The 14989-nt window shown below is 43.2% G+C and overlaps 1 protein-coding gene across 1 annotated transcript in view; it reads left to right on the forward strand.

The window, feature by feature from the left end:
* The first annotated feature begins 6411 nt into the window (after positions 1-6411).
* Positions 6412-14989, forward strand: part of LOC308411874 (uncharacterized protein) — a 41358-nt gene continuing 32780 nt past the window's right edge. Inside the window, exon 1 of the mRNA XM_080905913.1 lies at positions 6412-6422. The gene's annotated coding sequence lies outside the window, so the exon portion shown is untranslated. The remainder of the gene's footprint in view (positions 6423-14989) is intronic.

Genomic DNA, 14989 nt, shown 5'->3' on the forward strand with positions numbered 1-14989 from the left:
AAAAAGGCGCACACCTTTGATGTTGCGTGAGTAAATCTCCGTTTGAAAGTATGAAAGTCGTTTGAGTTTCAAAACAGAACAAAAAATGACTCTTACTCAAGAAAATGACACAATACTTCCTGTTTTTTCTGTGATTGTTTAGATTTGACTGATTCACTTTATGCAAAGATAAATGTAATAACAGACATTTTTGCGTTTTCTGATAGTTTTTGGAAAGAGAGCTCGGTCCTATTTTAAAGCAGTCGTTTATGTCCTTGAGTTCATGGAGTTGAGCATATTTCAGCCCTATACGGACACTGTTTGATATGCCACACTTTCTGTATTTCAGTCCGGTCCCTGGCCAAAATGTTCCTCAGATGAGCCTCTGCTTTTGCAGAAAGCTGTCATTGTGCAGTCAGACTGGAATCTGGGGAAATTCAAATTTGAGAGTGGGTTAATACCTCACACGTTGTGTCCTGTTCTCAGAGCTTTTAATGGGTCTTTTGGTGGCAAGAGTGTATAGATGGGTCTAATGGTTTTTAAGAAGGGCCCACACGAATGCCTGAACCCAAGGCTTACACTGAATTTAATATATTTTAACGAGATGAATGTCTATAAATATTTTGTTCTTTTCATTTTGAAACTCTCCAAAAATCCCTTCTTCATTATAAAGAGGGGTTGACTTCTCACTTCTGTCCATGTTCTCTTTCTTCCCTCTTCTGTCTCTGTGGTTTTAATTGTCTTCCCAGTAACACATTTGTCTGCTTTTTACACTTCCCTTTCACTTCTCAATACTTACTTTTTCGTTTTTTCCCCTCCCAGGACTCTGGAGTTCAGATAAGTAAGGCTATGCAGGACATCATGGCTCTTCTCTCAGCTGATCCCAAAACCTCTTCGTCATCCGAAGGCACAGGCCAGCCACAGTCCAAGAAGCTCCAGTAAAAACAAATGTCGGCCGAATATTTCCTTAATGATTCAGAACCCACAATGTTGAAAGCACAGCTCAACAAGACATTAATTGACAAAGTTAAAGTCAGAGGCAAACAACAGAGAGCTTGTTTCATAGATGCAGATCTTTCATCAGACACAACAAACATGTACAGCAGCCTTTTACAGGCCAACACATAAACTACTGTTCTTTTTTTAAACCTCCCACTCAGTGACAAAAGATAAGCCTCAACGCTACCAAACCCCAGTTATTTGGAAGGCTGTTGTGCATCAGCACTCGGAAAATCTGTGTTCTTCAACATACATACTTAGAGTGAAAGTGAGACAAATGTCCCTGATAACTGGTGGAAAGCATTAAGACACCCTTAATCTCACTAAAAGTGAAGAGCGCACTGACACCATTCATTTCAATTTGATGTTGGAGGTTAGAGTGCATGTTGTATGGCTTCGCTAAAGTCAGTGTTCAGGAAAAAGGAAGTTCTGGCCAAATTGCACTCATTTATTTCTTTATGTGCCATTTGTGTTGACGGATGGAAGTGGTGTAGTCTCCATAAACCCGGTGTAATCGTTTGATCACCTGAACTCCAGACAAGAGCAGTACATCAGCCTGACTTAATAATTTACTTAGCTGGAGAGAGAACGTTGGCCACTGTTGTCAGGAATGACTTATGCATCCATAGGAAAGCAGGATGGCATCATCATCACAGCCAGACTGTGGAATCTCCACTAGTGACCAACTGTTCAGCCATACATCGCTTTGCATGTGGATGAGTTTAAGGGAAGCCATCAAAGCCATGCAAAGCTGCATTTTAAAATGATTATCATCACATTTAAAATAACAAATGCTGTGTTTTTAGTTTATTTGCTAACTTTTGAGCTTTTTCTTCGCTCTCTTTGCTGATGCTTAGCCACACTCTGCTAAGGCTTGCGACGCGCTGCTCATAGTAGTGCAAGTAAGAGTCCTGCATTCAAAGAGTTGCACAAGTATTATCAGTAAATGTACCTAAACTGTCAAAGCAAGCCTTTCTGTTGTGCTTCTGGTGTTTAATATATGATTAACATGGAAGATTCATTTGAATCGTAGAATTCATTAAAGCGTGTAAAGTAGCGAGTAAATCTACTAGTAAAGTAAAGGAAGAACTGTGGCTCAGACCTCCAAGCAACAAGTTTCAAACGTCTCTTATCATTTGAAGCCTGTTTGAATTGTTAAATTGAAGTTTGACTCTCCTCACGTTCACAGGCCATCCACTCCAAGAAGCTCGAGTAAAACAGCAAAATAAAGTTGGACAAACATTATCCAAAAACGCAACTTGGGCAATGCAATGTAATTAGAACAAACATTACTGTGATGTATTTGGCCCAGCTGAAAGGTTGTGACTCAGTTCTCCTTTCTTTACTGGGAAACTGCTGAGAACGCCAGAAACAAACTGCACAACAGATGTAATAATGGATGAGATATCGCTGTGGATGACCTAGTGGTCATTTACCCGTTGCTCACAACATCAAGCTGCAGCTTTTACGTGTGTTTAAAATGGGAACAGAACAGTAACGTTCTTTTGTGTCGTGTGCTTAGTGCGGTGATTAAAAAGGGGAATCTTGTTTTTGATAAGTTTGTGTAGCAACAGTTGCTAAGGGGTTATGGAAAGGGGGGAATGGCAGTGTGATGTCCAGATGTTGGCAGCTGGGAATACAGCTGTGTTTGTTTTTTTGACTCATTACATTTGTAATTTTTTAAAAATTATTTATTGTTAATCTGTTTCATTTAATGTTGTCTCTTGCTCTGGGTAATGACTCGTTTGGGTACTTGGGTTCATGTCACTTCCAAAGTTGTATCTGTTGTCTGTACATGCCAGACATGAGCTGCTTACCAGTTAAGGGCAGAGTGAAGGAAGTATGAAGAGCCAACTTGTTGACATGCTTCTATTTTCCAGGGGCAATGAAGTGGTTCCTTCCCACAGAGCCACATGTGTCTGACATAAGTGCTCACCAAGAAAAAACTGTTTCAACGCTATTTTTTTATTTTATTTTTTTTTAATTGGTGCACTTCCTACAGCAAACCTTGCATGTGTGGCATGCCTGCTGACTTTTACAAAGTGTACGACTGTAGTGCAGCTGGCATCTGTTAAATGTGCCAGGATATGTTTACATGTCCAAAGCAAAAGTGCGTCTCTTATTATTGACAAAATATTCAGACAGACGTTTGCCGTGTTTCCACTGACTGTATTTCTAACTTCAAAGGCTGTAAAGATTCTGGTTTTGATATTGTAATGAGTTCAAACCGGAGTGGCCTCTGCTTCTGTTTAACTAGCTCATATTTCAGACTGCCGTCTGTCAGAGCAGCCTAGCTGTCCTCCTCTTTTCATGAAGCTGCATGTCCCTTTTACAGTTTAGTAAAATGCTTGCAATTTACAGCTACAATGTCTCTACCTCTCTATACTTATGGAAGTCATTCTAATAACTTCATAAATTATTTTCCAAACCAACAATAGAAAATGAAACCTTAAGGAGACAGCTTGGTGTCATCACTGGTTTCAGTTTCCTTTCTTGTTTTAAATGCTTTGTGGTTGATTCAATGAATTTACAAAAGAAAAAACAGTTTGTTTTTGCTTTCTAGAAACACTGAAACAAAAATACTTTTTAATTTTATAATAGGAATAGTTTCCATAAATGTATTTGGGGAAATGGGTAATGTTGGTATTTAGAGATCGCTTTGCTGCTGCAGCTTCTGTTAAATAAAACCAAACCTAAAGTTTGACGCCACAACCTGCCTGAAAATCCATCATCCGTGTGCCGTGATGACTTCGCTGCAGCATAGACAGAATTGGTCTTGTTTTAAGAAGTAATGTCGCTAGGAAAGAAAGGTTTTCGTTGTGGCCAGGCTTCTCACAGTTTGGATGACGATCCTGTAAAACGGAAAGCAAAGTCGTAGCAGTTGGCTTCCTGTTAGGATCAGAATACTTTTGTTTTCTTGTCTTGTTGGTTAGTGTGTGTGTGTGTGTGTGTGTGTGTGTAAACTGGTAAATGGTTCTGTCTCTACTCGTGTTGTTTCCTCAGTTTCTTGTGTTGCTGGAGGTTTGTTTTTGCTTTTTCTCGGTATGTTGTTTTCTTTCTAAAATTAATTTAAATCTAGCATGTGGACTCTGACGACCTTCAGCAGAAGGATGTGGTGTGTTGTGTAAAATAAAACATTTACTGTCCACACTGGTGTGTGTGTCTGTGTGTGATGTCTTAATATCATGAATGTATCATAAATGATCAAACTGCTTGCTCCCACCTGTTCTCTGGACAAGAAGCCCAGAATTGCTATAATTAGAACCAGGTGTTTATTACTCAGAAGTCACATGACATTTGATAAAGATTTAAACAGTAACTAGAGATGAAAGACCATCTCTACCAGCACAACACAAAGACCTGAAGTTGAAGGCAGAAGCTAATTCACTGTTGTGAACAAGTATTCTTATTGATTTTTAAACATTTCAGATCAGGCAAATTTTATTATTCAAGGGCATCCAAGTAAATACAAACGGCAGATTTTAAAACTATTATTTCATTTGTGAAATCAAACAAGTTCTGTACAAACATACCAGGTCGTATGTGGAAAAGTAGGTAACCCTCTAGATCAAAAAACAAAAACAAAGTTTCAGTGCGTTTTTGAAAAACTGATCAATCAGAAATGAGCTCATTAACCACATCTTTGGAAATCTCCGTTCAGTTTTGCCAATTCACGCCTGATTGCGTTTTTTTGGTATTCATTTTGCACAACGTATGCCACGTTATTGATAGGTATATTATTATTATTTTTATTGTATTCTATTTTATTCTATTCTTGTGCACTCTTTTTTCTTCTTTTCATCTTGCTGCTGTGAGCATGCTCATGATAAAAGAATTTCCCTCAAGATAAATAAAGTGGGCTAAAAAAGCCATTGTCATCCGTTTGCCTTTTCTGCGTCACACACACACACGGCAGGTGGAACCAAACTTATCAAACATACCATATATATTTGATGTTTTCAGTAAGTATCTACAATGTAGAAAGTAGTAAAAATAAAGAAAAAGCATTAAAAGAGAAGGTGTGTCCAAACATTTGACTGGTGGTGGTGGTGTGTGTGTGTGTGTGTGTGTGTGTGTGTGTGTGTGTGTGTGTGTGTGTGTGTGTGTGTGTGTGTGTGAGAGAGAGAGAATTGTGAAGATAAAGGACCGAGGCACGTCCTTTATCTGTGCGCTTTTTACGGTCCAGTTTTCCGGCTGCACTCCCAGCTCAGAACCACACACTGCTCTCCTCTCTGGCCTCGGAAACAACCTCAGAAGGGGGAGACACTGGATGGAGGCCAGGTGTGTGGGTCAAGCTGCCCTGACACCAAACTTCTCACCCAATCCTCCGTCCCTCACTTGCAGCTGAGCAAATGACCAAATAAGCTGCATCTGGAGTGAATGGAAATGGATGTGGGCCAGCCTACATAAATAACTTCAAGAAGACATCAAAAAACTCACCAAGGAGGTCACAAAAGGAGGCTGGGGCAAACAATGGGAAGAAACCAACCATCCTAGTACTGATTATCCTGCAGGGACGTCTCATGGGAGTCTGGGGTAGTTTAAACACATCACCAAACGATCACAGGGAAACACCAGGGACACTTTTTAAAAATATTTCTTTTTAGCTTTTATTATTCTCGTCATCATCACATGGGCATTGTACAGTAAATTTGGAGCAGTGTATGTTTCAACTAGTGGATTAGCATAGACACACATTCTTAAGGTCTTTCCCTCATCATTCATTCCACAGAATCAAATAGAAAATATAATAAGATAGCAAGTATACTAAAAAGTACAGATTTATTCTGATTTTATTGTTTGTTTCTTACTGGCACAAATGTTCCTCCATACATAAGGCTCAGCTCCTCCATGGAGGGAAGAGTGCACATTGCTGTGACATAAAGAATAACTAAAGGAGTCTTTGGGCCACATTAAGAAAAAATATCGATAATTTTTTAGAATAAAGTCGAAACTTTGAGATTAAAGTCGTAATTTTATTTCAAAAAGAAGTTTGAAACGTTGAAGTAGTTGTTTCAAGACAAACTGCCACAGCTGCTCTGACTTGGCGAAATCATTCTTCAGAGTCTGTTTTAGTGACAAGGACACGTGAACACAGTGATAAACACAGATACGTTAAAAAGAGCTGCATCCAGAGCTGCATCTGGTCAGAAGGAAAAACACAAACTTGGAAGAGTTGATTTGTATAAAATGTCTAGTAGTGTTCGGGTCGTGATCTTATAGAGATGATGGAGCCAAGTAAGTATTTGGAAGTTCCATAACTTTCCAAAAGCTCATCCCCATTAACTGGTAAAAATAAATGTATACACACATAATTAGGTAGTCTATTTAAATAGCCCCCGGGTAGTAGTGTGGAAACTCCGGAGGATGACGACATCTAAGACTACATAAGCTGAAAGTGAAAGTAAAGATGCCAGAATGGATCAGCACCTCTCCAAGGCGAGGTAGGCTGCAGAGAGCATTCTGCATTCTAAATGTGTGTTCACTGTGTGTCGCTGAAATGTGCCGTCTTTAGCTTTTCTGAGAAATCGCTTTTGCATGTCTTAGTTGGACTGTGGTGACAGAAGACAGAAATGTGCTTGATCTGTGGTACAGAGGTGCTGTCAAGTTATCTTGTGCTCAGCGTGACGGACCAAAGTAATGTGGAATTTGCGCAAAGGGGAGACTCAGACATACAATGTGTGCGCTGTCAGCAGACCATACCTGTGTTCAAGGTCAGCTGTTTCTCATGTATGACACACACACACGGGAGCGCGAGGAGCAGGGGAGCAGGAGGGACTGCGGTAAAGTGAGCCGTCATTTGTGAGCCGCGGTCAAGCCAGCCGCCTCCTATCCGCCGCATAAATTTCCTTGCGCTTTTACACCAGTCTTTACGGTAGCGCCTTTTCGCTTTATATCCTGATTGAAAGCCTAGACTCGCGCACACATGCACGCGCGTGAACAGTCACACGCACGCGCGCACACAAATTACAATGGAACAGCCCAATACAGCCATCGTGACAGTCTGGTTGCATATTCAAAAATTCATTAAAAATCATTCTTAAAAGTTGATGCCAAGCTTTCAACACAATCCTCTTCTCGGACACCTACTTTACCTCTGGGCCAGTTTTTACCCAGATTTACTGTAATATTACTCAGAAATCACAGTAAACTCATATTCAGTGCAATACAGTCAATACACTACAATTATGTTTATTTCAAAAATTCATTAAAAGTCATCCTGAATAGTTGAGGTCCAACTTTCAACACATCCCCCCTCTGGGACACCTACTGTACCTGTGTGCCAATTTTCATCCAGATTTACTGTAGAATTCCTCAGAAATTAATGGAAACATTTATTCAATCTAATACAGCCAATGCACTACAATTGCGTCAATTTTCAGAAATTCATTAAAAATGATCCTGAGTAGTTGATGTACAACTTTCAACACATCCCTCCTCTGGGACACCTACTGTACCTGTGTGCCAATTTTCATCCAGATTTACTGTAGAATTCCTCAGAAATTAAAGGAAACTTATATTCAATTCAATACAGTCAATACAATAGAATTATGTCAATTTTCAAAAATTCATTAAAAATCATCCTGAGTAGTTGATGTACAACTTTCAACACATCCCCCCTCTGGGACACCTACTGTACCTGTGTGCCAAGTTTCATCCAGATTTACTGTAGAATTCCTCAGAAATGAATGGAAACATTTATTCAATTCAATACAGCCAATACACTACAATTATGGAAATTTCAAAAATTCATTAAAAATCACCCATAATAGTTGAGGTCCAACTTTCAACACTTTCTTACTCTGGGCGTCCTACCGTACCTCTGGGTCAAGTTACATCTCAATTCACTGTAATCTTTATCAAAAATTGAAAGAACAATTATATGTCAATGCTGGATGTGTGTCCTTTCAAAGTGACACTAAATAACAGAACTCAGGCACATCAGGGAATAATCCAAAAGGCGGATTTATTAAACGAAAACAACATACAAAATATCTCTAACCCATACTACATAACCTAAAAAGAAACAAAGGGACACTTAGAAGCACAAGGAAACAATACTGAAAGGGCAAGAGACACAGTCCAAACACAATCCACAACTAAAATGCCAAAAGAACAAGTCATCCCACATAGCAGACGGGTCTTGCCTGGATCTGGTGTCAAGCCGGCACTGCTGGCTGACTTCTGGCATGGTAAGATGGCACTGTTTATGTGATGGCATGCCACATTTGGCCTGATTGGGTGAATGTGACATGTTGTATAGAGCACTTTGAGTAATATGGGTGAGTAAAAAAGTGCTGTATAAGAATCAGTCCATTCACTGTCTGAACAGAGTTTCGTCATGTTACTTTTGCACTATTATGTTCCAGCACATGTTGTTATTACATGGCTTACATGGCTAAGGTACACATTAGGCTGACATCTGGGGCCAGAGCTGAAACTGTTCTGGGCCAGCACAGGGCCAGCAGTGTGTCTGCAACTGGCCTTGTGCTGGCTCATGTGTGGGCCACCTCTGGTAAACCAGATCTGGGCCACCATAGGGCCGTCATTCTTTGCGGTACGCAGGCCATGTGTAAGCACATTGTGTGGGACAGATCCAGGCCATACCAATTTTGCTATGTGGGAGGAATTATGTAAAAATAGAAACATCATAAAAATGAAAATGAACATAAAGTAAAATGTACTGAAAAGAACATCAGTATGGCCATCATTATTTGCTTGGAAAGTCTAAAGTTCCATGGCTTTGAACAGCCAGAGAACGCAATGCCCAGCTTAGAGCGACTAAAAGTAACTTCTTTTAACATTCTGTCATTCTGCTTCTATATCAAAAATCCACTAAAAATAGTCATTTGAAAAAAAATATTCGCCACTTTTCATCAGTTTGGGTTCCTCTGTTTATAGCAATTTTTAGAAAAGAACCCAATACCTTTGTCACTATACAGTTGTACAGTGAGATACAGAGCATCTCCTACTCATTGCAAACATGCTGGGAGGGTGGCTCTATCCGCCTTAGTGCAGCTGCTGTACCATACTGTGATGCAGTAAGTTAGTAGGCTCTCAATGGGCGAGTGGTGGAAGGGTGAGCTGTAGTCCACAAAGAGCATTCTGGCGTAGCTCTGCCGCTGTTCTAGGTGACTCAGCACCGAGTGGAGGGTGATGGCATCTTCTGTGAATCTGTTTGCACGGTATGCAAACTGGTGGGGGTCGAATTCTGGGGGGAGGTAATCCTTGGTGTGCTGAAGGACTAGTTTCATGATTACCGGTGTGAGGGCCACAGGGCAATAATAGTTCAGGCTGGTGATGGGAGACTTCTTTGGTACTAGGATGATTGTGGCTGATTTTAGACAGGATGGGATGGCTGCTTCATCCAGTGAGAGGTTGAAGATTCTGGTGGAGATGAGGGTGAGCTGGTGGGCACATGGTCTTAGCACTTTACCACGTATTCCGTCTGGACGCCTTCCTGGGGTTCACTGCTAGGAACACTCATCTGACATCGTGCTCCGTTACAGTGAATGGAGCGGTGCAGGAACCAGGTGAGGATGAGGATGGGAGCAGGGCTGAGGCAGATGAATGCTGCTGTTGTGGTGTTTCAAAGCGGGCAAAGAAGCTGTTTATGTCCTCTGCTAGCTGCAAACTCAGGTTTTCTGTTTTCACAGTTCTGCCTCTGTGGTTTATGATGTCTATTATTCCATGCCATGTGTTGTTGCTGGACAGGTGGGACCCCTTTTCAGGTCAGCTCGAGCAGACCTGTACAGAGCTCTGTCAACAGACCTACAGGGAGTGCAGAATTATTAGGCAAGTTGTATTTTTGAGGAATAATTTTATTATTGAACAACAACCATGTTCTCAATGAACCCAAAAGACTCATTAATATCAAAGCTGAATGTTTTTGGAAGTAGTTTTTTTTTTAGTTTTTTTTTTTTTAGTTATTTTAGGGGGATATCTGTGTGTGCAGGTGACTATTACTGTGCATAATTATTAGGCAACTTCACAAAAAACAAATATATACCCATTTCAATTATTTATTTTTACCAGTGAAACCAATATAACATCTCCACATTCACAAATATACATCTCAGAATCAGAATCAGAATCGTGTTTATTGGCCAAGTACAGTGGGGCAAAAAAGTATTTAGTCAGCCACCGATTGTGCAAGTTCCCCCACCTAAAATGATGACAGAGGTCAGTAATTTGCACCAGAGGTACACTTCAACTGTGAGAGACAGAATGTGAAAAAAAAATCCATGAATCCACATGGTAGGATTTGTAAAGAATTTATTTGTAAATCAGGGTGGAAAATAAGTATTTGGTCAATAACAAAAATACAACTCAATACTTTGTAACATAACCTTTGTTGGCAATAACAGAGGTCAAACGTTTACTATAGGTCTTTACCAGGTTTGCACACACAGTAGCTGGTATTTTGGCCCATTCCTCCATGCAGATCTTCTCGAGAGCAGTGATGTTTTGGGGCTGTCGCCGAGCAACACGGACTTTCAACTCCCGCCACAGATTTTCTATGGGGTTGAGGTCTGGAGACTGGCTAGGCCACTCCAGGACTTTCAAATGCTTCTTACGGAGCCACTCCTTTGTTGCCCGGGCGGTGTGTTTTGGATCATTGTCATGTTGGAAGACCCAGCCTCGTTTCATCTTCAAAGTTCTCACTGATGGAAGGAGGTTTTGGCTCAAAATCTCACGATACATGGCCCCATTCATTCTGTCCTTAACACGGATCAGTCGTCCTGTCCCCTTGGCAGAAAAACAGCCCCATAGCATGATGTTTCCACCCCCATGCTTCACAGTAGGTATGGTGTTCTTGGGATGCAACTCAGTATTCTTCTTCCTCCAAACACGACGAGTTGAGTTTATACCAAAAAGTTCTACTTTGGTTTCATCTGACCACATGACATTCTCCCAATCCTCTGCTGTATCATCCATGTGCTCTCTGGCAAACTTCAGACGGGCCTGGACATGCACTGGCTTCAGCAGCGGAACACGTCTGGCACTGCGGGATTTGATTCCCTGCCGTTGTAGTGTGTTACTGATGGTGACCTTTGTTACTTTGGTCCCAGCTCTCTGCAGGTCATTCACCAGGTCCCCCCGTGTGGTTCTGGGATCTTTGCTCACCGTTCTCATGATCATTTTGACCCCACGGGATGAGATCTTGCGTGGAGCCCCAGATCGAGGGAGATTATCAGTGGTCTTGTATGTCTTCCATTTTCTGATGATTGCTCCCACAGTTGATTTTTTCACACCAAGCTGCTTGCCTATTGTAGATTCACTCTTCCCAGTCTGGTGCAGGTCTACAATACTTTTCCTGGTGTCCTTCGAAAGCTCTTTGGTCTTGGCCATGGCGGAGTTTGGAGTCTGACTGTTTGAGGCTGTGGACAGGTGTCTTTTATACAGATGATGAGTTCAAACAGGTGCCATTCATACAGGTAACGAGTGGGGGACAGAAAAGCTTCTTACAGAGGACGTTACAGGTCTGTGGGAGCCAGAGATTTTCCTTGTTTGAGGTGACCAAATACTTATTTTCCACCCTGATTTACAAATAAATTCTTTACAAATCCTACCATGTGAATTCATGGATTTTTTTTTCACATTCTGTCTCTCACAGTTGAAGTGTACCTCTGGTGCAAATTACTGACCTCTGTCATCATTTTAGGTGGGGGAACTTGCACAATCGGTGGCTGACTAAATACTTTTTTGCCCCACTGTATATGTGCAGACACATACAGGGAATTTGGTTCCGGTAGATGGTGGCTCTCAAGCACAGCAATGTAAATCTCACACACACACACACACACACACACACACACACACACACACACACACACACACACACACACACACACACACACACACACACACACACACAAGTGTCTATATATACACATTACACATACATACACAAAGCTATGTAAACCAACTATAAATAACGAATCTAACCTTATATACATAAAATACAGAAATGAATGAGGTGGAATGAATACTACAAAATGTACATAAGGTGCAGTTGCAGTCTGGCAGTGGGAGCAGTGTGACAGGTCAACTGTTAAGAAGGGAGATGGCGAGGGGAAAGAAACTGTTCCTGTGTCGGGTGGTCCTGGTCTGCAGGCTTCTGTACCGTCTGCCAGAGGGCAGCAGATCAAAAAGTCTGTGTGCAGGGTGTGAGGGGTCTGCGATGATTTTCCCTGCCCGTTTCCTGGTTCTTGAGAGGTACAGATCCTGGATGGAGGGCAGGGGGGGCGCTGATGATCCTTTCTGCTGCCCGTACAGTCCGCTGCAGTCTGCTCCTGTCCTGTTTAGTGGCTGCTCCATACCAGACTGTGATGGAGGAGCACAGGACAGACTCAATGACCGCAGTGTAGAACTGGATCAGCAGCTCCTGTGGAAGACTGTACTTCCCCAGTTGTCTCAGGAAGTACATCCTCTGCTGGGTCTTTTGGGTCTTCTTTATGGGGCGATCGTGGCTCAAGAGTTGGGAGTTCGTCTTGTAATCGGAAGGTTGCCGGTTCGAGCCCTGGCTTGGACAGTCTCGGTCGTTGTGTCCTTGGGCAAGACACTTCACCCGTTGCCTACTGGTGGTGGTCAGAGGGCCCGGTGGCGCCAGTGTCCGGCAGCCTCGCCTCTGTCAGTGCGCCCCAGGGTGGCTGTGGCTACAATGTAGCTTGCCATCACCAGTGTGTGAATGTGTGTGTGAATGGGTGGATGACTGGATATGTAAAGCGCTTTGGGGTCCTTAGGGACTAGTAAGGCGCTATATAAATACAGGCCATTTACCATTTACCATCCTCTGCTGGGTCTTTTTGAGGATGGAGTTGATGTTGGTCTCCCACTTCAGGTCCTGGGAGATGGTTGTACCCAGGAACTTGAAGATCTTCACAGTCGACACAGGGCTGTCTGATATGGTGAGGGGGAGCAGAGTTGAGGGATGTCTCCTGAAGTCCACTGTCATCTCTACAGTCTTAAGAGTGTTCAGCTCCAGATTGTGCTGACTGCACCAGAGTACCAGCCGCTCAACTTCCTGCCGGTATGCAGACTCATCACCATCTTGAATGAGGCCAATGACAGTGGTGTCATCTGCAAACTTTAGGAGTTTGACAGCAGAGTTATTGGAGGTGCAGTCGTTAGTGTAGAGGGAGAACAGTAGTGGTGAGAGGACACATCCTTGAGGGCACCAATACTGAGGGACCGGGTTTCAGAGGTGATCTCCCCCAGCCTCACTTGTTGCTTTCTGTCTGTCAGGAAGCTGGTGATCCACTGACAGGTAGCTGGTGACACGCTGAGCTGGGAGAGTTTGGAGGAAAGAAGTTCAGGCACAATGGTGTTAAAAGCCGAACTAAAGTCCACAAACAGGACCCTGGCATAAGTTCCCGGGCAGTCAAGGTGTTGCAGGATGTAATGCAGCCCCGTGTTCACTGCATCATCCACTGACCTGTTTGCCCGGTAGGCAAACTGCAGAGGGTCCAGCTGGTGGCCTGTAATGTCTTTCAGATGGGCTAACACCAGTCGTTCGAAGGATTTCATGACCACAGACGTCAAGGCGACAGGTCTGTAGTCATCCAGTCCTGTGATGGTGGGTTTCTTGGGAACAGGGATGATGGTGGAGCGTTTGAAGCAGGAGGGAGCTTCACACAGCTCCAGGGATCTGTTGAAGATGCGAGTAAAGATGGGAGCCAGCTGTTCAGCACAGGTTTTGAGGCAGGAGGGTGAGACGCCATCTGGTCCGGGGGCTTTCCTGGGCTTCTGTTTCTGGAATAGTCGGCTCACATCCTGAGTGTGTATTCTTAGTTTCAGGGAGGAGGAAAGGGGGGTGAGAGGTGTGGTGGAGGTCGTTGAGTCTGGGTTGGAGAGGGTGGTGGTGGTCGTTGAGTCTGGATTGGGGAGGGTGGGGGTGGTCGTTGAGTCTTGATTGGGGAGGGGCAGGGTGAAGGGGGGAGAGGTGGAAGGTGTGTTGGGGGTCAATGTCTGAAGCAATGTCCCTGGGGAGGGGAGGGTGGGGCATGGGAGTCTGTCCGTCTCAAACCTGCAATAGAAAGTGTTTAACTCGTTGGCCAGGTCTTTGTTTGCTTCAATAGTGGGTGGGGGGCGTCTGTAGCTGGTGATTTCCTGCAGGCCCCTCCACACTGACGCAGGGTCGTTGGCTGAGAGCCGTTCTTCCAGCTTCTGGGAGTAGATCCTTTTAGCTGCTTTGATCTCCTTGGTCAGTGTGTTCCTGGCTTGCTTGTACAGGACCCTGTCACCACTTCTGTAAGCGTCCTCCTTGGCCTTGCGAAGATGTTGGAGTTTAGGAGTGAACCATGGTTTATTGTTGTTGTATGTGCAAAAGGTCTTTGTTGGCACACACACGTCTTCACAGAAACTGATGTATGATGTCACAGTGTCCGTGAGCTCATCTAGGTTCTCAGATGCAGCTTCAAAAACAGTCCAATCAGTGGAGTCAAAACAGTCCTGCAGTTCCTGCTTTGCTGCGTTAGTCCACTTCTTCACAGTTTTGACTACAGGCTTGGCACGTTTGAGTTTTTGCCTATAAACTGGAATAAGATGGACCATGCAGTGATCAGAATGTCCCAAAGCTGCCCGGGGCACAGAGCGATAGGCATCTTTTAGAGTGGTGTAGCAGTGATCCAGTATGATGTTGTCCCTGGTGGGGCAGTCTATATGCTGTCTGTATTTAGGGAGTTCGTAGTTTAGGTTTGCTCTGTTAAAATCCCCAAGAATAATTGTAAAGGAATCCGGGAATTTCCTCTCCAGGGTAGTAATCTGGTCAGCCAGCTCGCACAGTGCGTTGTTCGCGTTGGCCTGTGGAGGGATGTAAACTCCGACCAGCATGAAGGAAGAAAACTCCCGCGGTGAATAAAAAGGTTTACAGTTGATGAGAAAACTTTCCAAGTGTGGGCTGCAGTGTTTCTGTAACACTGTGACATCAGTACACCAACCTTCATTAATGTAGAAGCAGACTCCACCACCCTTTGTTTTCCCTGAGAGCTCTGTTTCGCGGTCCGCC

This window comes from Rhamphochromis sp. 'chilingali', assembly GCF_963969265.1.
Source record: "Rhamphochromis sp. 'chilingali' genome assembly, chromosome: 15".
Lineage (NCBI taxonomy): Eukaryota > Metazoa > Chordata > Actinopteri > Cichliformes > Cichlidae > Rhamphochromis > Rhamphochromis sp. 'chilingali'.